Consider the following 25,036-nt stretch of genomic DNA (forward strand, 5'->3'; position numbering starts at 1 on the left):
ACATACCCTTTTAATCTGTGTAACAACACTGAGACACATCACCCTGTGATGAAGAAACTAAACTGAGGTCCAGAGAGGTTAAGAGCATCTGTGCTATGCTAACTGAGTGAGTTTCACCAAGTACCATGTTCAACTACTATATACTGATAAGGCTTTGCTGGCCATTGATGGCCTATGCTGTCTATATTTTGTTAAATGTCTTTGATATTATGCAACAACCCTCATCAGTTTTCCATGCACGATGTCACACTGTAATTCCTTTCCGGAAAGAAAACACTGCTCCTGACCTGTTGGGTTGAGTGTCCAAATATGTTTGACCTCTTTCAGAATGTTTCTATGTGACTATATTCATTTACTCTGTAGCAATTTGAAATCATTTCTTCCTCCATGGAGTATGTTGGATAGATTTCTGCCTCCTGCCACCTCCTTTTATTGCCTCTCCTTAAATGTGGCTGTCAGATTGGAGAGCAGCTCTTCATGGATGTGGAAAAGTGCTCAACAGCAAGCTTATTTAATTGCCATGTTCTTTTGGATCAGCCCACTGAGGTATTTGTATGTTCCACTGTGACATCATCATGACTTATCTTAGCTGATTGTCTACTCCAAACCTTGGATTGCTCCCTGTGGCTCAGTGGCTCAGCAGTGAATCATTCTTTTTTCTTATATATTATGACTATAACTTTTGTCACTTCCTGAATAATGGAAGAATCATGCACAGGGTTTTCCTCTGGGAGGAAATCAGAACACTTGGCAGACACATCAATAATTGTCCAGCCATGACTTACCCAGGCTATGTGATGATGCAGGGGGTGGTGCTAAGTAGGAAAGCAGAAAGGATGAGACCTAAGACATGGTGAGAGAACTCCAGAGATCTCCTTTGCTCTCAGCAGTGTTATTCAATGCACCTGACAGACTGAAGTTTCATCAAGATGTCATGGCTGAGAGCTAGATGGGGAGGTAAGAAAGCTGGATGTGGGTTCTGCCAGTTTAACACTGTGTGCTCCTGGAAAGTTACTTACCCTCATTGGGCTTCAGTTTTTGGGGTTTTTTTTCCCATTGGAAAAATTAATTCACTCATTTATTCATCAAGGGAGTGAGAGTAGATAGAGAGAAGGAACAGTCCAAGGGCTGCACCTTGGGCCATCCAATATTTAGAGGACAAGGATATGAGGAGGAATTAGGGGAGGCAGAGAAAGAAAGGCCAGAGAAGTGGGAGGAAAACCAGGAAATTATGTACCTGAAAATCAAGGAGGGGGTACTCAGGTCGGTCCTGGAAACTGGATTTAGCAGCATGGAGGCCACTGGTCATCTTGACACGTCAGTGGCTGTGACGCCTGATTGGAAACAAGTTAATGAGAGAATTGGAGACCACAAGTACAGACTTGAGGAGTTTTACTGTAAAGGGGGTTGAACTAAAATGTGGTATTTCGTACTTAAATGCCTTGAAGGATGAGGTAGATGATATAAATACATGAAGTGGTACATTATGATAGGATATAGTGCAGAAGGTGGAGAAATAAAGAGGAAATGTCTTGCCTAAAGGTATTCTAATAAAAATAGAAACAAATAATAGTAAGTGCCAAATAAAACTTATCTCAAGGCCACCAGTTTGCAATGCCTGGAATAAATGATCTCCAAGGACCCTTCCAGTCTAGAGTTCTACAGATCTAAGCTGTGAGGAAAAATTAAGTCCAGGTCATGTAATGTTGAGCCCCTGAGCTATAAGTAGTCTTGCTTCTTTCTGAACTGGAGCTAAGCATTTGTCATGATTCCTCCAGGATTTGTGATAGAGTCCTTTTTGTTTTCATCTGATGTAAAAGCTGGAAACCAATCACAGAATGGAGACTTCTCAGCACAAGTGTCCATCCATCGAACAGAGAAATATTTATTAAGCAACAGTTCTATATATGGCAGGCCCTATGTTATTTATCACAACATTTCAGACCATCCCTGCCCTCAAAAAGTTTATGGATTAATGGAGAAGATGAACAAGTAAACAGACATGTGGTGTTGTACTATAGCACAGAGAAGCACAGTGTGGACAGTGGAGGATGCCCCTCACCCTGCTGAGGAGCAGGATTAGGAAGGCTTAAGGAAAAAAAGAAAATGTTTTCCGGGCTGAGTATTGAAGGATTAATTGAAGTTTGAGAGCACAGAAAGAGGGGAGGGTTGTATAGATGACTGCAATGCTATAGTGCTGGGCAGTTAGTTCTCTGGTGGCGAGTGCTGGGCCTACCATGGCAAGCGCTAAGGACTCCTATACTCCGAGTAGTGGTGATGACAGACACTCAGGAGCCTGACTGCCTTGGTTCATAATCTCAGTTCTGCCACTTACCAGTGACCTTGAATAAATTTCTTAACCTCTCTGCCTTTAAGTTTCTCTATCTCGAAGATGGAGATTATAATAGTACCTACTTAGTAGGACTCTGGGGAGAATTAAATGTGCTTAATAAAGCTTTTAGAAGTGTAACCGGTACCAAGTAAGGGCTATGTGTTTGTTGTTATTATCAGGGAAAGCTTTCAGGAGGAAGTAACACATAAAGGAAGAGAACAGTTCCCAGGTAGAGAACTGATGGAAGGATGTTAAAGGCAGAGAGAGTCCCACAGGTGAAAAAAAAAAAAAAAACAAAAACAAAAACAAAAACACACCCCAGGCTCTGGAAATGTATCAAATGGTTCAAGTGAGGAGACACCACAGTTTAGGCTGGAGAGGTAGATACGGTCAGGATCATAGGCTTCTTTCTACCTTTGCTGGTAAGAAATGTCTTAGGAAGAACTTAAAGGTTGGCTCTGAACAAACCAGAGGGAGATAGTTTGTGGCAGTGGGTAGGAGGTAAGGGAGTTGCTTTTCTAGGGCAATAACTGGGACCAACCATAGAACAGACTGGTGACCTCATCTGCTTCACACACACAAGACTGTAGGAAGCATTATGGAGAATTCTCATTTGGCATGAATCCAATAGCTCATCGACCCTGGATAAACTGCTGTCTTCTGTTGAAAAGACCACAATCCTGAAATTTATTATAGTCCAGGGTAGTGCATTAATTTCTTACAGCAAAAGTAATCCAACTCATGCTCCTGCTCTTCCTAAGGAAACATTCCCTATGTTTTTAGTCAGCAAATATTTAGGGAGATTTGCTCTCATAATCTCAACATGTAGATTAGCTACTTGGGGCAGCACAGTTTACATTACAGCCAGTACTTCCAAACCTCCCCCTGCTGTTAATGCTTTCTTTAGGTCCCTGAAGATTCTGGAATCATCTCAGTATCATTATCTTGACTCTGATTCTGCAAATACAATGACAGCTGTTCTTTACAAAGGCATAAATTCATTTTTTAACCCCAGAACCAAGCAGTAAATACTCTTATAGTAAGTAATCCAAGGGAACTTTGGCTAGGATCTTGTCATTAATATAAAGCTCATCAGTAAGATATCACAGTTAAAAGAAAATCTACTGCAGGATTTTTATCTCCAGATGGTGGTGATGGGGGTGTCATTGAAATCCCGTAGCCCTTCCTCAATTCTCCATATGTTGACAGAGAGCTCGTGCAGATATCTCCATAAATGTTACCTCTGTGTTTTAAGACTTCTGCCAGCATTCTGCCTTACCATTCTGTATGATTTTCACACTTGGCTACTTCAAGGACTAGGATGCTTCTTTGTTATTTCGTATCTCCAAGTCATGTATTGGCACTGCTCCATTGGTGATTATTGGATCCATGATAAAACCACACTAAAGTCAAGAAATATTGAACTGATTAGCTGTAGAATACTTCTCTTTTGTCAATGAAGATATTTGGGATGGTTGTGGTTTCATTGATGGTTACTACTATACATTTGACCATTACATTAAAACTAATTTTAGATGCATTATTTATAATCAGTTTCTACAAATTTATTAAAATTAACTGGATTCTTTCCTCTGCTGGTTTATACATTGCTTTATAGTTTGCATTGACACTATTTCTGATGTATTCCATCTCCTAATTAAACTAAGTTTTCTGTTTTTCTGAACATTCCACTGTTTTCTGTATTTTCCACTGAAGCTAATTCTTTTTCTTCTGTTCTTTGGGGATCCTGATAATGAAATGCAGTTTAGGTACCAATAAGCTATATATTTGCTTCTTTACAGTTCAGTCCCATTTTGTCCCTTTTTATTATTTATGCTTTAAATATTATTATCAATAAAGGCAAACATTTATTAAATGACCATTCTGCAGTAATGATGCTATGCTAAGTAAAATGAAGATACATAAAATGGAAAAATCACTGTACATACACTGTGTGTGTGAAAGTTCATTTCCTTTGTTTTGTTAATGTCTCATCTTATTTAAGGCAAACCTATATTTCCTTTTGGCCTCCCTCCTTTGAATTCTAAATGTGTTTTTTTGTTTCTTTGTGGTTCTGCTGATAGTACTTTGTGATCATATCTTGTTCAAAAGCACAGATAGGCACAGAGTCTGTCAGGAAAAGTTAAAAAACCTCTACCTTCCCAGCTAACAGTGGCCCACAGGCTGCTAATTAGCTTGATGGATCAGCACCTGGTCTGGTTATGAATGCTCAGAAGCCCATTGGCTGCTGGCAGCTGATTCCTGACTCCCTGAGGTTTGGAGATGTATCAACCTGAGCAGGGGGAGCTGGCACTTGCTTAAAGGATAGCTGTAGCCAATTATTCATGTGCTCCTTTGGACTTGACTTGGCTGAAGGAAGAACCATGCTTTCAGACACATTTGAGGCAGCCTTTGCTTGCATAAATGTTGCATCTACCTGGCACAGTTTTCCTTTTTGGTGTCATTACAGTACAATGAGTAATATCAGTACAACCCTACAATTATCTACGGGATAACTAAGTCATATATATTTTTTTCTTATGTTGTTCTTCCTCCCCTTTTCTACTTTTTATTTGCTAGGAATGTGTTTAAAGTCAATTTGTCTGATTCCTCTGATTTAAATGGGGTTTTAAAATATACACAACGTGTAATGTTTGGTTTATGTGACATGGAAACTCTAGACAGTCTGTTAAAGTTTCATTGACCAGAGAGGCATCGAGTATTAAGCATGGAATTGTACCTCTGCTTTGCCATTTAGTAGTTGTGTGACCCAAGCAAGTTTCTTGGCATCTCTGTGCCTCAGATACCTCATCTGTAAACTGGAAACACCAATTCCTACATCAAAAGGTTGTTGAAATGATCACACTAGCTTACTACTAATATTGATGAGCCCTCAACATTTGAGTGTATATTGTGTGCAGAACTTGGTGATGGGACTCATGGAAAAATATAAACTAAACAAAATATATGTAGCTGCTGTTTTACCCCTCAAAGTGCATGGCCTGAACATAAAAATGAAATCATCCAGAGGAAACAATCAAAGAATAATATTATAACCCAGCACCAATTCTATACTCATCTTCTGGCAAATGCACCCCCATGTGCTGTCTATTTTCATTTGTGCCAACATAGATAAGAACCTCAATACCTCTTTGAGACCCTCCCCCTATTAACCTAATCATATACAAAAGCATTATTCTGTTACTTAGTCCTTACTGAAGATTTCATGATGATGGGAAGGTGGGGGTGTTTACAGCACAAACCCAGAACAAATGATTTGTTTAAAGCCTCATTCAATATTTCTGATCCCTAAATGGGATGTGCTCTCTTCTCCAACAAAGCCTTTGCCCTCAGTGACTCTTCTTTATCACCTTCCTCCTGAGAAAAATGCAAACTCCATGCAGAAGTTAAGCAATGTCCTTGGGTTCCCTGAGTATGTCTATGGAGAGCTTTCACCCTTTTCCTCACAGAGCTTATCAAAATATTTCTTCCAAACAAATGCAGTGCTATAGTAATGCAGGTACATACAGGTTTCCCCATCTCTCTATACACACACCATCTTATTCCATTCTCACAATGTCCCTGTGAAGGTAGTCTTGTATCAGTTTTACAGATGAGAAGACTAAAACTCAGAAGTTGGGGACCACCCCAACGTATAAGCCCTAGCTCATACATTTGTTGTGAGGACTAAATAAGGTAGAATTTTCTTTTTTTTTTAAATTTTTTTTTTCCAACGTTTTTATTTATTTTTGGGACAGAGAGAGACAGAGCATGAATGGGGGAGGGGCAGAGAGAGAGGGAGACACAGAATCGGAAACAGGCTCCAGGCTCTGAGCCATCAGCCCAGAGCCCGACGCGGGGCTCGAACTCACGGACCGCGAGATCGTGACCTGGCTGAAGTCGGACGCTTAACCGACTGCGCCACCCAGGCGCCCCAAGGTAGAATTTTCTTAAATGCTTGCCCCAGCACGAGTCACAAGCAAGGAATGGGGACCTCCAGTAACAGAAGTAATAATAGCAAAAAATATAATAGTAGCAATACCCTTGTCCTGACTAGCTTGATGGTAGCATAATGAATGTCAACAGCAGGGTTGGCTGCATAGTTTGCAGGACCCAGTACAAAAGCAAAATGTGAAGCCTGGCCAGGGGTAGGGAAGTCAGGCTCCCCTTTCCACAGGCCCACAAGCCCAACCTATGGCAGATGAGCGACCCCCCTCCCGCCAAGGGATAGCAATCTCTAGGCCAGTAGGTGCTTGATATTTGGGTTGGATGCAAGTGAGAGGCCCTTTGGAGTCATCTACCATATTGCCCACCAAACACACCATGAGTTGCAGCTCAAGGCAGGGATGGCTGTTGCCTTGCCTATCCCAAAAGCCACAGGGCGGGTGACCCTCCACACCGAGGCTGCCCACCACCATAAGGGAAGGAGGAGGGTAAGGGCTGAAAGAAGGCTAGCCTCACCCTAACCCCATCAATGCCACCTAATTGCTACCCCAGGCAAAGAGCAATGGTGGTTGTGGGGTGAGCCAGAGAGGGCGTCAGCAGGCAATGCCCTGGGCAGCAGGGAGCAGACAGCCAAAAATTCATCCCAGGAAGGCAGGACCCCATGTGAGCTGAGGTTCTAAGCCCCACAACATGGTCCATAATAATCCCATCAGACTTCACTTACAAAACACAAATCCAAAGTTAAAAGTATTTGCAATTACAAAACCCCCAACCATAGAGCATTAAGCCAAGCGCAGGGCCCTTCTGAGAGCTAGACCCTGTAGGATAGCCCTAGTTACATGTCCATGAAGCCAACCCTGATCAACAATGAATATGCAAGTGTTTTAAAAACTTTTAATGCTGTATAAATGTAAAGCATCATTGCTGTTAATCAACATTATGCAAAAAAAAAAAATAGTATTAAGTCCTAGCAACTCTGTTGGACATTTACTTACTAACCCCAAACTTGTAAGAGCAAAGGAGAGCTCTGATACATTTGCTCTTCCCCCAGGGAGGAAAAATTTTTTCCAGATCCTTCAACTGAGAGAGGTCACCCATTCTTAGTGATCGGGTGAAATCAGAGTTTCCAGGGAACAATCTTGCTCTCCCCACAAACCTCCCTTGTAATAGATATGTCAGGCAGAGACCCTGGCTCCTCCTCAGATCAGAGTCATGGATCCTCCCCTAAGCAGGAAAAAGAAACTCCCACCCTGGAACTTGCCTCAGCATCTGCTTCCCTCCACCCACCACCCCAGCCGTCCAGGAACATGGGGTTCTCTGTCACACACTTCCCATTAACTCAGAATTTCAATCTCAGGGATGTCCCACTGCCTTGGTCAGTCCTGCAGTCCTCACACCTTCACACCTTATGCATAGATTGAATTCTATACATTTCAGTATAGCAGATCTGCAGGGGCATTTTTGATATTTATAAGAGTATCCAGTGATCCAGAATAAACCAGTTATTATACAGCTTCTTGGCCTACATCATAATTGGAAAAAGCAGCTGAGAGAAATGGGAGAAAATGCAAATTAGAACATTCTGATCCTCCATACTCACCAGGGACCCATTTAGAGCAAAGTCATAATAACCAAATGGTAGTCTAATGTCCTGAAAGAGTTAATTTTGCTTCCCACCTTACTTCTACCCAGAGAGCCATTTCTGCCCCAAGGGCACTCTGGTTCATCCTATCCTAGGTCCTGAGACCCTGAGAGGGTATATAGACCTAGCAGAAAGAGTAGATTTTCTCAGCACTGCACTACAGATCCTGCCCTAATGTTCAATAGAAAGGGAGTGGCTGAAGTTTCTTTGGGAGCATGCCGCTCCCAACCTCCTTCCTGCCCCCATCAGAAACTTCAGGGAGCCTGCGTTCCTTCTTTCCTGGGGTCTTTCTCTCATGAGCCAGTGAGGGTGGCATTAGACACCAGCACTGAGTGTCAAGCTGAGCATTGCTCTGCAAGGGAGAATGTTTTAGAGCAAAGCTGTTACCAGTCACTGTTCTGACAAAGCCCCACTTCATAGCAGCTTGCCTAATGCAGCAGCTGTAGTGTCATGGGAGAATGCATGAGACTGGGAGTTAGGAATTTTGAATTCTAGCCATGGTTATGCTTCTTACCAGCTGTGTGACCTTGAGCAAGTCAACGGACCTCTCAGGGACTCTGTTTCCTCATCTATCAAATAAAAACAATATTAGCAATACCCACCTCTGGTTTATGGTTTCAAAATTAATTAAAATAGCATGTATGTATATTTTGTCAACTAGGAAACATAACTGTTAATTAACGAAACATCATGGCATAATGAAGAAATCATGGATCTCAGAGCCATACATTCAGATTTAATTCTAGCGTTGTCTGATCTTGGAAAAATATTTAGCCTCTCAGAGCCTCCACAGTTTCTTCATCTGGAAAAAAAAAAAAAAGGTGGTACTAACGTAATAATAAAAGCCCTCCAGCATTGTTCAGGTAATGCATATAAAGGCCTGGTACATAGAAGGTCCACTAGATGGGGCACCTGGCTGGCTTGATCAGTAGAGCGTGTTTACTCTTGATCTCAGGCCTATGAGTTTGAGCCTCATGTTGGGTGTAAAGATTACTTTAAAAAATATATATCTATATAATTAAAGTAGGTACACGACAAATGTGCTTCTTCCTCCCTTCAAGTCTCTCGCATTCCCAGAAGCCTCTTCTACAGGTATTCACTTCTTTTTGGATCCTGGACCTCAAAGTCGGACTCCTGTCGCCCAAGGCTCAGGCAAACTCTTCTGCATCCCCATGCTGAGTTCACTGGCTCCTCTCCTCTGCCTCCCAGGGTGTTGCCAGGAGAAGAGAAGACAAAAACTAGTCTCGAGGGCTGAACATAAGCATGTTATTCTGACATCCACTTGTGTGATAAAGGGCTATGTAAAAAATTGCATATACTTTTAAAATATTTGCTTTTTTTGTGCATCCAGTTCTGTTCTTGATGGTTTCTTAATTAACATTAAACTTGATCCCATTAAAGTATTTTAAAATTTATAGAGCTGCATGCCCCTGTCATTGACCCCGTCAATTTATTGCACCTGTTGAGATAACTAGCAGAAGCTTCATCTTTCCCCACCCAAGTTGTCCTCCCTACTTTCTTCACCACTTATCTAGATGATTTCTGGAGGTCATCCTAGGCTCTGTTTTCTTTCTTGCCCTCATCCTCCATTCAATCACCAAGTCACTGATATGCTACACCTTTATATCTCTGGCCCATCTTCATCCTCTTTATCCCCATTCCATGGCCCCTTACTTCATCCTGTCCATTATCATTTCTCACCTGGATTTCTGCAGTGGGCTTTCAAAATAATTTTTATATCATAATGTATTGAGAATTAAATGAGATAATAAATTTTACATTTATTAACATAACATTGCACATGGCTGCTGACCCCTGGTAGGTACAAAATAAATGGTAACTATACAAATGTTTCAGAAAAGAAGTTTTGGCTCAATGTACTACTTTTGTGGTAGTAAAAGCCCAAGGATAAGATATGCTTCTTCAATTGGTAATGAGCTTCCCTAATGCTGGAAGAGTCCAAGTCTTGGTTGAGTGACTCTTCATTAAAAGTTGTGGAAGAGATTCAAACAGTATTAATTGTATTTTATTTCTTCTGAATAAGTCAGGACGCTTTCAGTTACAAGTGTCAGAAACCCAACTCAAAATGGCTGAAGCGAAACAAGGAATGTATTGGCTCACATAGAAAAAAACCCGGAGGTTTCTTTCAGGCAGAACTAAAAGAGCTTTGAAAGCTATCACTGGAATCACCCAGTCTCTTGCTCTGTGTCACTGCTCTACTTTCCTCTGCACTGGCTTTACCCTTAGGCAGACCCTCTCCACAAGATGGCCCTTGGTAGCTCCAGGCAGTAAGCCCAGCACCCTGGCAATGTCAGTATCACAACCCAAAAACCTCAGTGAAAAGACGGCTTCTCGGGGCGCCTGGGTGGCGCAGTCGGTTAAGCATCTGGCTTCAGCCAGGTCACGATCTCGCGGTCCGTGAGTTCGAGCCCCGCGTCAGGCTCTGGGCTGATGGCTCAGAGCCTGGATACTGTTTCAGATTCTGTGTCTCCCTCTCTCTCTGCCCCTCCCCCGTTCATGCTCTGTCTCTCTCTGTCCCAAAAATAAATAAACGTTGAAAAAAAAAATCTAAAAAAAAAAAAAAGACGGCTTCTCTTTCCTAGTATTCCAGCAGAGTTATGGTCCTGACCTTCCCTGAAAGATCCCCTGTGACTGAGTGACAAAATCCTTTGACCGGCCAGTGGATCATGGGTCTTCTCCATGGCCAGCTTTTCTAGAATTTTCTAGGATTTCATGGCTGAGGGCTGAAGAAGTGGGTCTCCAATGAAAAAACAGACTATTGCTAACAGAAATAGAAGAGACTAGGTGTCAAGCAAGAAAAACAGTGGACAGTAACCACAACTTCCCATCCTAAGATTCAATTATTCCAACCCAAAATTATTTTTAATATTTATATGTAATTCTTTCTTCCTTTGTCCCTCTAGTATATGTTAACACCCTTAATGGACACTGCTGGGGAATTAGCATAATGATAGACATAATCACCATCAAATGATAGGTTATCTTGTCCTCTACAAAATCCTGTGGAGAAAAAAAAAAAAAAACTTCTTTTATGAGTCTATATTAGAAAAAGCTTCTGTCTGCTTCTAGGTGCATGAGCTCTTACACAGCTGAGAAGCACACTAGAAGGTACTATGAGAAAGAGCTTTGTTACTCAGTTGAGTTGGTAAGTTGGAGTGGCCTCTTGATTCTAAAGGCCTATGAATTAATACCAGGGTGAACTTAATTCTCTGGTTGAATAATTACTGTTATTATGCACCAGGTAGTATGCTAGATTTTTACATAGGTGCACTCATTTAATCCTTAAAGAACAATTATCCCCATTTCACAGATGCAGAAACTGAGGTACAGCAAGATTAAGCAAGCTGTTCAATAAATTAATATTTACCATTGCTCAGTATTAAATGATAAAGTCAAATTTGAACCCAGGTCTGAGCCTATGGCCTTTTTCTCTACATCATTCTACCACCTTAAGGACTGTAAGTGCAGTGTCCCAGGTGGTATAAACCATATTTTTCTGAATCAAAATTTGTATCTCATGGTCTGACTCGCTTAAAAAGGGTTGCCCTGGGAAGTCTGGAGTGTAGGCCCACTTAGTGAAACAGGCATCCAGATCAGGTTACTGGAGACTTACCTTCTCATGGATAACCTTGTAAGTTGCTGTGAGTGTTGAGCACAGCTGCGCTGTTGGTTAAAGGTGTTAGAAGGATGAGGTATTTAACACTTGTGTTGTGTGGCTGGATTGATTCCCGGGACGGGGCGGCAGGGGGGGCGGGTGGCGTTTATAAGTAAAGGCTGCAAGTGAATGTCTTAGCTATGGCTCAGTGGAGCTGTATGTGGCACAGGCCTTGAATGTAGTTAACATCCAAAACAAGTCCCCAGGTCTTAATTCAGAAGACTGAGGCAGAACATTCCTGGCAGATGGGCCTCCCTGTTTACATTCATTCCCCCTGGATTGCAAGCCTACTTGCCTTCGGGAAAAAGTGTAAATCCCTTCTGCTCACTCTGGGTTGTGTTAGCTTGGTAGTTAGATCTGTAAATATGCCCATGGTTAATAGGCAGTCTATAAACTGTTTTAAATTTGCTATCCAAATAAAGGAATCTTTTCCATAGCAAAAGTATGGTCATACAATACAAATAATAAAATGTATGACCAGTGGAAGTCAGCCTATACCTTATTTATCTCATTAATGACAAGCAAGCCATGAAGTTAGGGAGAATCTTACTGCATCTATGGCAGACATACCCCATGAATAGCCACACACACATGCCCACTACTCAGAGCCTTCCCTGATGCCTACCTCTTGTAGAACTCCTTGATCCTGTGTCTTCATCAGTACACAGGTTCTGTCTCTCTGGCTTGTGTCCCATGCTCCCTATCTACACACACCAATATTTTTTCCCAAAATTCAACACTCTACTTTCTACACATTGAAAAGTAAGGTTCCACAATATCATGATTTTAAATCCATATTCATATCTTTAAAATAGCTTAGTTCTGAAATACCTTTTTATTAGAAACTTGTTCACATGACTGAAAAGATTTATTTGGGTGTGGAGTTTCTAAAATTTCTCTAGCCTAGCAGTGGGTCGTGTTTCATCCCACCATGTAAAATGGACAATGTGGGAGCTGTCCAGGGTTCTTTGATAATTCTACACGTAGTTCTAGTTGATGGCATTCCATTTCTAAGCCTTCCAACTACCAGGAAATCAGCTGATAGCAAATCTATATTTCTTGCCCTTATCTCTCTCATGAGCTCCAGATTTATATTCTATTTAATTTCTGTATGTGTCTATGTGGAGAACAACTAAAACTTGACATGTCCCAAGCTTTCTTTTACTTGTTCAACAAATATTTTCCTAATGCATATTAGGAGTGAACATAAGTAGAAGATAGTACAAGCAGGATCCTTGACTTCATGATCTCATGGGGAGAGCCATAACTAAACAAGTAATTACCAAAAATAATAAATTCTCTATTAGGGAAAGCAAAGTTACTATGAGAGCAAAAGAATTTTGCCTAGGCCAGTGTAGGACAAGAGATATATAAGCATTTTCCTGGAATAAGATACATATTTGTTGAAATCCATGAAATAAACTAGAGTTACCTAGAGAAAGAGTTCCACAAAGTCTGAGTCCATCTACCTTCCTATTCCTCAGCTCCCAAATCAAGGTTTGACCTCACATGCATTCAATAAATCTTGATATAATGAGCAAAAGTATTTTTTTAATGTTTATTTATTTTTGAGAGAGACAGAGACAGAATGCAAGTGGATTAAGGGCAGAGGGAGAGGGAGACACAGAATCTGAAGCAGGCTCCAGGGTCCAGGCTCCAAGTGACACAGGGCTTGAACTCATGAGCTGTAAGATGATGTCCTGAACTGAATTCGGATGCTCAACCGACTGAGCCACCCAGGCACCCCTGAGTAGAAGTATTTTTATGTCACTACCTTTAAAAAAAACATTAATGTGGTATAAAGGATCATGGGACAGCTCTCTCTAGTGAATACACACACAAATACAAGACTTAACATGTGCATTTGTTAAAATGGAATCTAAGTTATCAGAGCTTTAATATAAAGTCAAAAGGTTCTCACTCTCTCTTACTTTCCCATCACCTTTTAATCCTATTTACATCTGAGAACTCCTCCCTGCACTTTGTTTACTGACCTGATCTTTTCCTTTAATATTTTTAAGTATGAGAGTATTTCTTCCTCCAAGAATTCAAAGCAGTTCTCTTAAATGTATAATTCTAGTTGGTTAGAGACCAATAGCCATAAATAAATTTGTATTACACCATGGAATTACGTGTTGATCCATGAAAACTGATCTTTTTGGTGTTAGATGCTAAATATATCTGGATCTATTGAGAAAGGAGTGCCTACCTTTTTATTCATTTTTTATTCATTCCTAACCCAGGAAACATCATCATACTAGATTTGCATGATTCTCCTACATAGCTCCAGATAAAATAATCAGCCCTGGTTGGTTCATTTCCCTTGTTTTCCTGGAAATTTTACTAAAACATTAAATCCTTTCCTGGTTAGAGTTGCTATCATTGAACGTAATAGGCATCTATCCCTATTTTATTTCAGAACTCTGAGACATTTTTATCAAAGTTCATACCTGGATGCTGTGAATGTGAGGGGTATACAGTAAAGGTTTTTATAAAAAACATTTGAGTCAACATTTTGGGGGTGTTTATAATGTGCCAGATTCTACAGTTAGTACTTTACAAAGTTTATAAGTTAGGGCTTACTCAGAGAAACAAAAACAGTAGTAAGTATATACCAGGAGATTTATTGCAATGAATTAGCCTATGTAATTGTGAGGACTGGCTAGGTAGTCTGAAATCTGTAGGGCAGGACATCAGGAAGGGCAGGCTGGAACTCTTAGGCAGGGACTGAAATTGCCATTCACTGATAGAGCTGCTTGTTCTTCAGGGAAGCCTCAGTTCTGCTCCTAAGGCCTTTTAGCTGATTGAATCAGATTATGTAGAATAATGTCTCTTACTTAAAGTCAACTGATTATGGACTTTAATCACACCTACAAAATACTTTCACAGCAACCCCTAGATTAGTGTTTGATTAGGTAAATGGGTACTATAACCAAGCCAAAATGGGCACCAAACGTGTGTAATCTCATTTCCTCCTAACAACAGCTCTGCGAAGTAATTTCTGTTATTATTCCATACATTTCACAAGTTGGAAAAATAAGGCTCAAAAAATTTTAGTAACTTACTCAAGATTATAACACTGTTAAGTGGAATAGCCATTACTTGAACCCATAGGTCTGATTCCAAAATTGAAAGCTTAATTAACCACTGCACAATACTACATCAAAACAAAGGAATCAATTAATGTAATTTTATTCCTCTAAATCTACACAAATGGACTCATATTAGTGTTTTACATATCTCTTTCAGAATATACCACCATCTTTAGACTTTGTGAGACTAAAATATTCAACATGGTCTTCTGGATAATATTTTTTAATGCAAAGAAAGAATACAGGAGATTGGGAATCCCAAATATTAGTCCTTTCTGATATAAAATTGCTGTTCTTAAATAAATAGTGTATGTTGGAGAGGGTTGTATTCCTGATGACTTGGGATGGATGCTTTACTTTTCACTAGGATATAAGGAAGTTGAGAATTGGTACTATAAGAGTTTTTTTTTTCTAAATTGTCTCATGTTGCAAGGAACAATAAATTACTTAATATAACCAGTGTATTAAAAATGAAATGTAGATCCCCCAAGTAAAAGAACATAAGACTATATATTATTAACATTTTAAATAACATAAATTGTAAATTTACTGATTTTTAGCAAAAATGTAAAATTCCTGGGAAAAAATAAGTCTGACATTGACTACCCTGGGTCATCATAATATCATGGTAAGTGTCTGAACAAGTGGCAAGAATTCATGGTTTTGCTCCTGTCTGTAGTTAGGGTAGGTCCTTGGGCAAGTGACTTAACCATTCTTGGCCTCAATATCCTTTTCTACAATATTAGAGGGTTTCAGAAGATGATCTCTTATATTTTTTATGCTGTTCTGTAGCATTAAAATGTCTAAAATTTCAACTATGCAAGTAGGGGCTATTTTAGTGCCAAACAGTAAAAAGTCATTCTTCTGTGAATTATTTAATGTTTCTACCCAAACCAGACTACACTGGTAAAACCTTTATATTTTGATATGCATATCTGGAGGTTATTGCCAAATTTCATTAGTGCCAGGATGAAGTTAATTTCCAGGTCTATAGTATTTAATATGTGAGCTGATTTTGCTGAATGGAGCATCAGTACCAGCCACCATGGACAGCAACTTTCTCAGCTCCCTCAAGAAGAATTTGCACTTAGCCAAGCATAAACGCTAACAGAGAATTAGATTTCCACCATTCTCTTGAGGTGGCACAGACACAAAAAGGCCTATAGGTCCCAAATGAGTCCAGAGTGCAGATGACTTGATGATACAAAAATGAGAGCACACCTGTTTTCTAAAGAGCCTGTAGTTCATCGCTAACAAACAGCATCTTTTTGACAGAGCCCAATATTGTTGCTAGAGAAAAATACTCAGAAGAGAATGATGCCCTGGGAAATGTGATTCTTCAGTCATTCACATGATTGGGAAACCAAGAAAACACCTATTCCACCCCAAGTCTCATGTGTTTGGTTGCACAGTGAGAGATAGAACTAAATGGCCTGAATCCCAAACCCACTGAAAGCGTGCTGATCTCCAAAAACCAGAGAGATCCAAACATGCCCCAGTCAAGAAGGTAGATCATGTCCAATCTGTTTCTCTTTCTCTAATATATAACCTATAAAATCAAAAGGCTTCACAAACTCCTTATGTAAATGAGAAACCTTTCTATACACATAAGTGCTCACACTTTGGAGCCTCACAGGCCCAGGGTTTATTATCCTGGCCCTGCCTCTTGCTTAGCAGGGTGGCTTCAGAGTATACTATTAATGTGAACTTCACAAAAGCAGACAATCACATGAAAATAGACAAAACGGTAGACATTTAGAGTTTCTTGTTTAAGGAAGTGAATGGTGTCCCATAACTACTAGCTGCAGATCTCTCTAAGCCTGTTATTTTTCATCTGTAAAGTGAAAATAATAATGAAACTGACCTCATAGAGTTCTGAAAATTAAATGAGATCATTCACAGATGGCTGGCAGATCATAGGTGCTCAGTAAGTGTTGCCTATTATTTGAAAATTGATTCACATTTTTGCAGTTGATCAAAGTCTTTGTTTTCTTTGGTTTTAAAGCAATAAATGTGCACTTTTAAAGTTCAGAAACTGAAAGTACCCTAAAAAACAGATTGATTAGTACTGGAGTTCATCATCATGTTATACATTTCCTTAAATACTTAAAGTATCTCATTCCAAACCATTTTTCACAGACAGTGGGGTGCTGTTACTTTGTTTTCAGACGATGGGTATCCTTTGTGGGAATCTGTGGTTCTCATCCCAGACTAAGTGGGCAACTCACACTTTTGGATGGAACGTTGGAACACCAAAGAACTGAAATGCGTGGGTTGTCAGATATGTTCATTCAAATGTTATGGAATTAAGCAGTCTGTAAACCACACATAGTTTTTATTTCTTTATGGCAAGAAAGAACTGTTGGGATAAAAAAAATGGGTGAAAAGCCTTGTCACTTAAGGTAAGGTGTCCTTCTTTTAATTGGCATAATTTTGAAGAGCATAAACGCATACAACTGTTTGTAGTAGTACAATGGTAACTAGTGGAAACGGCGCGGCGGGGGGCGGGGCAGGGATAAAGGGCGAATGTTAACCGTAGCCCTCCAGGTCTACTGGGGGCTGATCATTCCCCTCCGAGAACAGGTGGAACTCTAGTCTCTCGGGTGGTGCCACCAGTCCACACAAGTTGAGGGTTGCTGTGGCTTCTTCTCTTGAGTCGTGAACTCGTAGCAGCTCGGTTGGTGGTAGGAAACCCGAGGTGGCCTCAGGAGTAGAGCAGGACCTTCCTTCTCCCCCTTTCCCTCCTCCTCCTCTCCCCAGCGGCTGCGACGGCAGTGACGGCGGCGGTGGCGGCTGCTGCCACCGCTGCTGCTGCTGCTGCCGCCGCTGCCGAGCTGGTCACCTGGGCGCCTGCGGAGCTGCCTGGCTGCTGCCGCTGCGGCGGCCTCTCGGAGTGCGAGGAGGGGGCGGCGAAGAGCGAGAATATCCATAGTAACACAGGATGCGCCCGGCGCCGAGCAGGAGCGAGTGCGGGAGGAAGAAGCCCCCGCGCGCCGGCAGCCCGCGGTGCTAGGCGCCCTGCAACCCCCGCGCGCCGCGCCCGGGCCCGCGTCGCTCTCGAGTTAGGGTCCGACTGAGTGGTAAGCCCTCCCCGGCAACTAAGCCGACACCTCCCACCGCCCCAGCCGCCCACCCCCGGGAAGCAGCGGCAGAACAATGGAGAGCGCCGCCAGAAGCCCTGGAGACGGCACTCGGGGGAGGACGCGCCGCCGCCGCCGCAGCTGCCGCTGCCGCTGCCGCCGCCGCCGCCGCCCGGGCTGGCGCGCGCCGCGTGGGGCCGGGCGCGTGCGAGGGCGCGCGGCGGGGTGGGGGGCGCGGCGGGGGGCGCGCGCGCGCGGGCCCGGGGAGCTGGCGGGGAGAGCCCGGCGCTCGGCGCAGCGCGGCGCGGCCAGGCTCGGCGCCTCTCCCGCCCCTCCTCGGCGCGCTCGCCCTCGCCTCGCCGCTCGCTTGCGCTGGGGGCGCCCAGAAAGATGCTCAGAGGCAACGGCTAGGGGAGCGGAGGTTCCAGCCACATGTCCGCGTCCACGGGGGCCAGAGCCCGCCAGCCCTCGCGGATCCCGGCTCGCAGCCAAGCCCGCGGCCGCTGCCGTCGCTAGCGCCGAGCGGCTCGGGTGAGTAGCGGGGCGGCAGCGGGCGGCGCGGGGCACGGCTTCCCCCGCTGCCCACGGCCCCGGCTCGCCAAGATGCGGTTGTGAGAAGTGGTGCTGCAGCTGGGGCAGGAAAGCAAACGGGAAGCCGGGTCGGAAAATCCGGGAGTGCTGCGGAAAGGGTTTGCAGGGGCATTTGTTGCAGCCCAGACTAGCGGTCTCTACTGTGTGGGCTTTTTTTTTTTTTTTTTTCTTTTTTTTCTAACGTGGTTTGGTTATTGGTTTTCCCTTTCCTTTCCTCGTCTTCGCGGTTGCGAGGAGTTTGAAGCGGTGAATTACTGGATGTCTCTCCAAATGGTTTGACTTTCATGAGTATATATTTTCCAAAGGTCATTTGTCTTCAAAATTAAAAAGCCATGTAATTTTCAGGTGCGCTTTGAATCACCTCTGAGGAGTAGCAGGAAGAATAGACACTGGAAGGGTTGATGTTGAGCGTACCCTCTCCCCTCGTGTTTTTCATACATTGGTTAATCGGAGGGGGACGTCGGCATGGACTTTCCAGTGGTACGCCTTGGAGAACAGTAACAGAGCAGCAGAGACCGCAGTTTACTGCTTTCGTCAAGGTCGGGTCAGCATTTCTATTGAAATCCCAATTTCCGTGGTTGTAACTTGGATGTAATTTTACTCCAGGCTAAAACTTGCCAACGCTAAACAAGGATTTGTTTTTATAAGGATACTGCCGCGTTTTTTTGTGTGGCTGGTTGGTTAGTTGTTTCTCTCTCTCTCTCTCTCTCTCTCTCTCTCTCTCTCTCTCTCTCTCCAAAACCAGCTGTCTGCAAACATGAGCCCCTAAAACAAATGGGCAGCTCAGGAAGGCTTTGCATTTTCAGAGATTGACCAGGAATGCTAGTCCTCCCTGCAGTTATCATTTCTCCTCCCTGAGCCACTGAGATGTTAGTTTAAAAGACTAAAAATTCAGTCCCAGTGCTGCATATACATACCCAATATGTTGTATCTGTAGAATGAAGGCATAAGAACTTTGAGCTCTATGATTCTTAGACACTTAGGTTAGTATACATGTTATGGGGACTCTTGAATCTGGAAAGACAGAATTAGAGGCAACAGTGTTGGAAGGGCAACATGAGGAATTAGGTCCAACCGAAGACTTGTCTGAACGTTGACACAAGTTATCAAGGGAGTCTATAATTCTCCTCCGAGAGTCCTGTTGAAGTTTGGAGCCGAAAGGGAAAGAGGAAAGAAAATTAGAAAACGTCTTAGAGGTTGCTTCAAAACCTGTGTTCTTTGTACTCAGCGGATGAGCTTCGGCAAGGAGATGCCAGTGGTGCTTGGTTATTTGAGTCCGTATTGTTGATGGCTGTGTGACAAAATAGGCTATAATGACTTGTGCTGGCATTATTCCACCATAAAGCCTTCTTCAGAAGTGATCCGTTCTGTTGTTCTGTCAGTCCTGAGTAGGACTTGGTGTGATGGCAGTGATCCTCCTGGACTCAGGTGGTGGAGAAAGGCGTAACTGGTCTGGTACAAATGAAATTAAAACAGATGTATGCTACCTGGGAGACCTAGTGACAGTGTCATACAAAAACATTGTTACAAAGAAGCTTCCGAATGCAGGGGGAGATAATGATTTTTGGAAAAAGCAGTGAAGAAGAATTAGAGCTTCGTGTTCAAGGATGGGAACTTAGTCCTGCCTTTGCTGATTGCCAAACTTAATTTTACCGCATTGGAATTACTTTGCTTGATGCACTTTGGCACATTTAGTAGAAGCAATATTTTTTCCTTAATCAGTGATAGTAAAGTGACCATTCATCGGTATATCAGAAATGAGAGACCCTACATTGTTACAGTTCTGCTAAGGGGAACCAGAGAGAGAACAAAGTGTTTTGCCTCTACTTGGAGATCAAATCTCCATTAGAATAATTTTGAAATATAGCATGGTGCAATATTAAGTAAGACACTTTAGGATAATGAATTTTTAACAAAACTGTATAAATGCATTTATTTGTCAGCAATTTAAAATGATAATCGCTGTTATTAACAATCTAAAAGTTTGCAGGTTTAACCAATTTTTCATACATTTCATACATTGATTTCTGATATATTTCTTGTCTATTAATTTACTGCAAATGGTATAGCAGGTATGAAATGTTAAGGAATTGCTTTCTTTAAGATAGTAGTATTTGTTTTAAGTTACTCTGCATGCTCCAAATGGAGTATAAATTAGTAGACAGTACATTATACAGGACAGGCATTCCCAGTAATCATTTGTAATGTTATTATCCTCTTGTAAATGTTGGGAGATATTTTACAGTTTATTATCAAGTCATTCTCATTGCAGCATTCATTGAGTAAGCACTTTTGAGTGCCATGGGTTTTAAAGCAGGTTTATCCTTTCTCTAAATGTAAGGCAGACATGTTCTGCAAATGTTATATTGAAATCAATGCTTTGGCATTGTCAGTGTTTATAGCGCTGGCAGAGTCTATAGAGACACAGGGTAGAGTTTATTGATGTCCCTATTTCTGAGCAGATGCTAGTGTCAACACATGTCACAGGAATATCCATCAGGCCACTTAATGTCCCGGGAGGAATGAACAATTAGCAAAATTAATTTGGAGATCTGCTTGATTAAAGTCATTAATGGTCATGGGTAAAACATTTGCATTTCCATGGATATGTTTGATATTTACATATTTTGGACCTACAGCAGTAACTCAGACTTACTTAGTATTTACAAGTGCCAATACCAGTAATCAGAGTACAAGGTCTTTCATAAGCCACCAGTAATTAACAGATGTGTGAACAGAATCCAGATTTACCAATTGGCTAGCTATGTTTTCCTTCCATGGACAATAAACAATAACAAAGCATAAATGTTTGCCATTGACTTTAATAGCAGTGTATATCGATAAGCCTTGGGAAAAATTTGTTGCATACATGTTTCTTTGAATTAGAGATTACATTAGCTGTGATGTCTTTACACTTGTATTAATATTTGATTTCTTTAAAATGATTGCTTTCAAAGTGCAGTACTGTCAATATATTTAATAATTTGCTTGAGAAAGAACATTTACATGAGTGCATTTATCTTCCCACATAACTGTCAATAATGCATTGTTCCAGAAATCTATTTTTATGTAGATGTAATTTTCATGTAAAAATTAACCTTTCTTATAATTCCAGTGTGAGATGAAAACCATTCTTGTTCATCTGATTTTTCTCTTCATGCAGTTGTAAGATTTTTTTTTAGAAGTCAAAATATGATTAAGCTGAGTCATTTTTTTTTAATTGTGAGGATATATTAGCTTGTTTAGAAGAAACTCCAAGATTAATTCCCTAAAAATTTTTCCTAAAAATTCCCTAAAAATTCCTAGTTCTGGTATTTACAGAGCAAAGTTTACTGGTAGTAAACTGGTAGTTTTCTTATATGAGAATAGGAGGAAATGCAGAGAAGGTCAGACCAAAACTTGAACTGGAAAAAGCAAAAATGCATTTTCTGCTCCCCCTTGGTTACCGAATACTTGATAATATGTTTTTAGGTAAATCTCAAAACAAAGTTGTTCTATAAATGACTTTTATGGATACATCCTTTGGGGCTTGGAATTAATGTAACTAAACTGAAACTGCTAACCTCCCAGGACTAACCACAAGGATGTGGTCTGGAAAATCAATGACTGCGTTGAGATTTTCCTGGAGACACCTCTGTCACTACAGACAACTGCCCTTGCAGTGCATAGAAGACTGTTAGAATCAGCAGGTGCCCCCAGAATAATCTCAGTGCTGCTTGGCTGTATGTTTAAACGGTACTTAGTAACATTAGTCAGGTGAGGGTTTTGTGGCCATTTTAAAACCAGGACTCTTGGCAGGAGAAAGTTGTATGTTAAGACTATTTGAGCATCTTCTCATTTTAGCACATTTCAATTAAGGTAATTTTTTGGTTGCCATAAGTTCTGTGGTTGTTCTTGGTTTTAATTAAGGCTTCGGAGTGACTCGCGTACAGTTGTAGCTGCAACAGGTGGTGAGTTTTGTGTTGTGTGAGCTTCATAAAAGTCTCATTTCCCTGTGTTTAGAAATCACGACCATGTTGTAGTTATTTTTCTAGAAATATAAAATGTAACTGCAAAAATAAGCTGCTTCTCTGTATCTCCATGATTCACTTCTCCAGAAAAGACTTGCAGACCATATGCAGTATCTCTTGGCTCTTAATGCATTTTTTTTTTCTGTCCTAACTGTCAACTTAGTATAAAAATAATTGGTTCAAATTGTTTTCCTGTAGTATAGCTATCCCTCAGGAATGGAAGGTCTGGCATTGCCTCCCCAACATCTCCCAAGGGTTGGTTGATACTCCTGATATGAATGATGCTATTTATTTCACCCTACTGGTAGATTAGTCATAAACACTCATGCCAAACCAAATTTGGGACAAAGCTTCAAATTAAAAATATATAGTCCCTCCCAAGTTTCAACATTGTTTACACACTGGCTCTCCCTTCTTTTACCCACCCTGAAGTTCTCCAGTCAGGGAACCTGTCTTAGATGGTGAAATTTCTTCATCACTAATGGGAGAACCTCTTCTCCCCCATCTTCTCCTGACCACTCATCCCTGACTTTTTCTTTCCTCTCATTCACGGCTCTTAGTTCTGGTATTTTTTCAGATCACACACATTCTTTAATCCTTTTCCTTAGTCCCCTCTCCCAGTACTTCCAGAATACTGCTCTGTTTTTTCCTCTTTTACATTTTTTATAAAAACAGTGACCCAAGGGGTGCCTGGCTCAGTCGGTTAAGCATCCGACTTTGCTCGGGTCATGATCTCACTGTTCATGAGTTCAAGCCCCACATCAGGCTCTGTGCTGACAGTTCAGAGCCTGGAGACTGCTTCGGATTCTGTGTCTCCCTCTCTCTCTGCCCCCAACCCACTCACGCTCTCTTTCTCTCTCAAAAATAAACAAACATTAAAAAAATTTTTTTTAAAAAAACAATGACCCAAGTCATCACTGATGAGCATTCAGGGTCTGATATGTCTGTTAAGAAAGGAGCCAAAAACTATACATTTTATAAGTGAGCTTATATCCAATAAAAAACCAGGACCAGAAAGCTCTAGAGCCCTCAGAATGCCCTGAGGTCCCTTTGAGAATACCCACAAATATCTCCACCCATATGAAAGATAAATAATATTTGTAATTTGTTCACATTTAAATTAATCAAAATATTTCTTTTTAATTGTTCATTATGCCAATGATAATTCATCATGTTGATTTGCTTGAATTTTTGTTGCACGTATGCAGAATTTTATTCCATTGTGGGTCTAGTAGACTTTTGTGAGCTAACTTTAATATTTAATTATTATTTATACTGTAGCTTATTTGAAGGAATATGCATTCTGAATTCTAAGCAACTGGCTTAAAAGACAGCTTTGCATATAAAAATCCTTCCTTTTAAGCCAAGAAACAATCTCTGTATGTATTCTTTCACTTGAGAAATATTTATTGGTTGTCTGCTGTCTTCTAGAAATATTTATTGAATGTCTGCTTTCTTGGGGCAGGAGATATAATAGTGAACAAAATAGACAAGGTTCTTGTTCTCTAGAGCAGGTATTTAGTTGAGAAAGAGTGATACAAACAAGTAGATAAATAAATGGAGAAAATAATCTCAGGTAGTAGTAAGTGTTGTGAAGGCCATGTAACAGGTAAAGTGCTTGAGAGTTTCCTGGAGAGGAAGGGTGCTACTTTAAAAATGTGTTCAGAGAAGGTGTCCCTGAGACAGTGCCCCTCAGCCAGAGACCTGAATGCTGAGCAGGAACCAGCCATGCAGAGATTCTGGGGAAAGAGCTTCCCAGGCAGGCAAAGGGAACTGCATGTGGAAAAGCCCTTGAGGGAAGAAATGCAGTGTGTTTAGGCAACCGAGAGCAGTCCTGTGGGGTTGCAGGTCAACCTTATCAGTCATGGCGAAGAGTCTGGGTTTTATTCTAAAAACAGTGTGGAACAAATGGAGAATTTAAAGCAGAAGCGTGATTGCTTTACCTTTGAAAAGAAAACACTTGCAGCTCTGTGAAGACTGGATACTACTCGGGCAAGAATAGACACAGAGAAACCACAAGAAGACTGTTAAAGTAGTCCAGGTGAGAAATGATCGTGATTTGTACTGGGTTGTGGCAGTAAACAAAGAAGAGATGTGGAAAGCGTCGCAATTTCAAAGAGTGAAAAGTGTTTTGAAATTCTGCAAGTACAGGAAAATACAAAGAAGGAAATAGCCATTCTCCATAGTTCTCACCATCCAAAGTAACATCTGTTATTATCTTGGCATTTTTAAGGAAAATAATCACTGTATTATTTTTGATATTTTGATATGTGATCATAATTACTCAGGTGATGTGCACAATGCAAATATTAAAATTTTCAAATTACCCTAAATCCCACCACTCAGAAATAACCATCTGTAACATGAGACTGATAATCATGGAAGACATATTTTTTGTATGGCAAGAAGTCTTTATTTTCATACAGGGTGCCACTGCAGGTAACCATCAGAGAATACATGGCTGCTTACAGATACAGAGAACTGAACAAAAGTGTTTCAGCATGCTGTAAACTGTACATAGAAAACTGGTGGACAACTTCAGACACTGAAATTAGGAAATAAAATGGGTTGACACCATCTGTTGATAGGTTTATGAATCCCTCAGCAGTGTTCTAGGCTGTCTTTACCTGCAAGCACAATTACAGTCGCTCTGGTGGCATATATCGCT

The 25,036-nt window shown here is 41.2% G+C and overlaps 1 protein-coding gene across 16 annotated transcripts in view; it reads left to right on the top strand.

Annotated features, from left to right (window-relative positions):
- Positions 1 to 25,036, top strand: part of ANKS1B (ankyrin repeat and sterile alpha motif domain containing 1B) — a 1,105,230-nt gene that overhangs the window by 938,158 nt on the left and 142,036 nt on the right. Inside the window, exon 1 of one of the 16 annotated variants that reach the window (XM_086712574.1) lies at positions 17,672 to 17,767. The exons of 13 other annotated variants lie outside the window; for them this stretch is intronic. The gene's annotated coding sequence lies outside the window, so the exon portion shown is untranslated. Of the gene's footprint in view, positions 1 to 17,671; positions 17,768 to 18,092; positions 18,299 to 18,777; positions 18,898 to 25,036 lie in introns of those variants that run through there. 2 more of the 16 variants (XM_086712573.1, XM_086712572.1) reach the window with 2 other exon arrangements.

This window comes from Puma concolor, chromosome B4, assembly GCF_028749965.1.
Source record: "Puma concolor isolate L17-30 chromosome B4, mPumCon1.1.hap2, whole genome shotgun sequence".
Taxonomy (NCBI): Eukaryota; Metazoa; Chordata; class Mammalia; order Carnivora; family Felidae; genus Puma; species Puma concolor.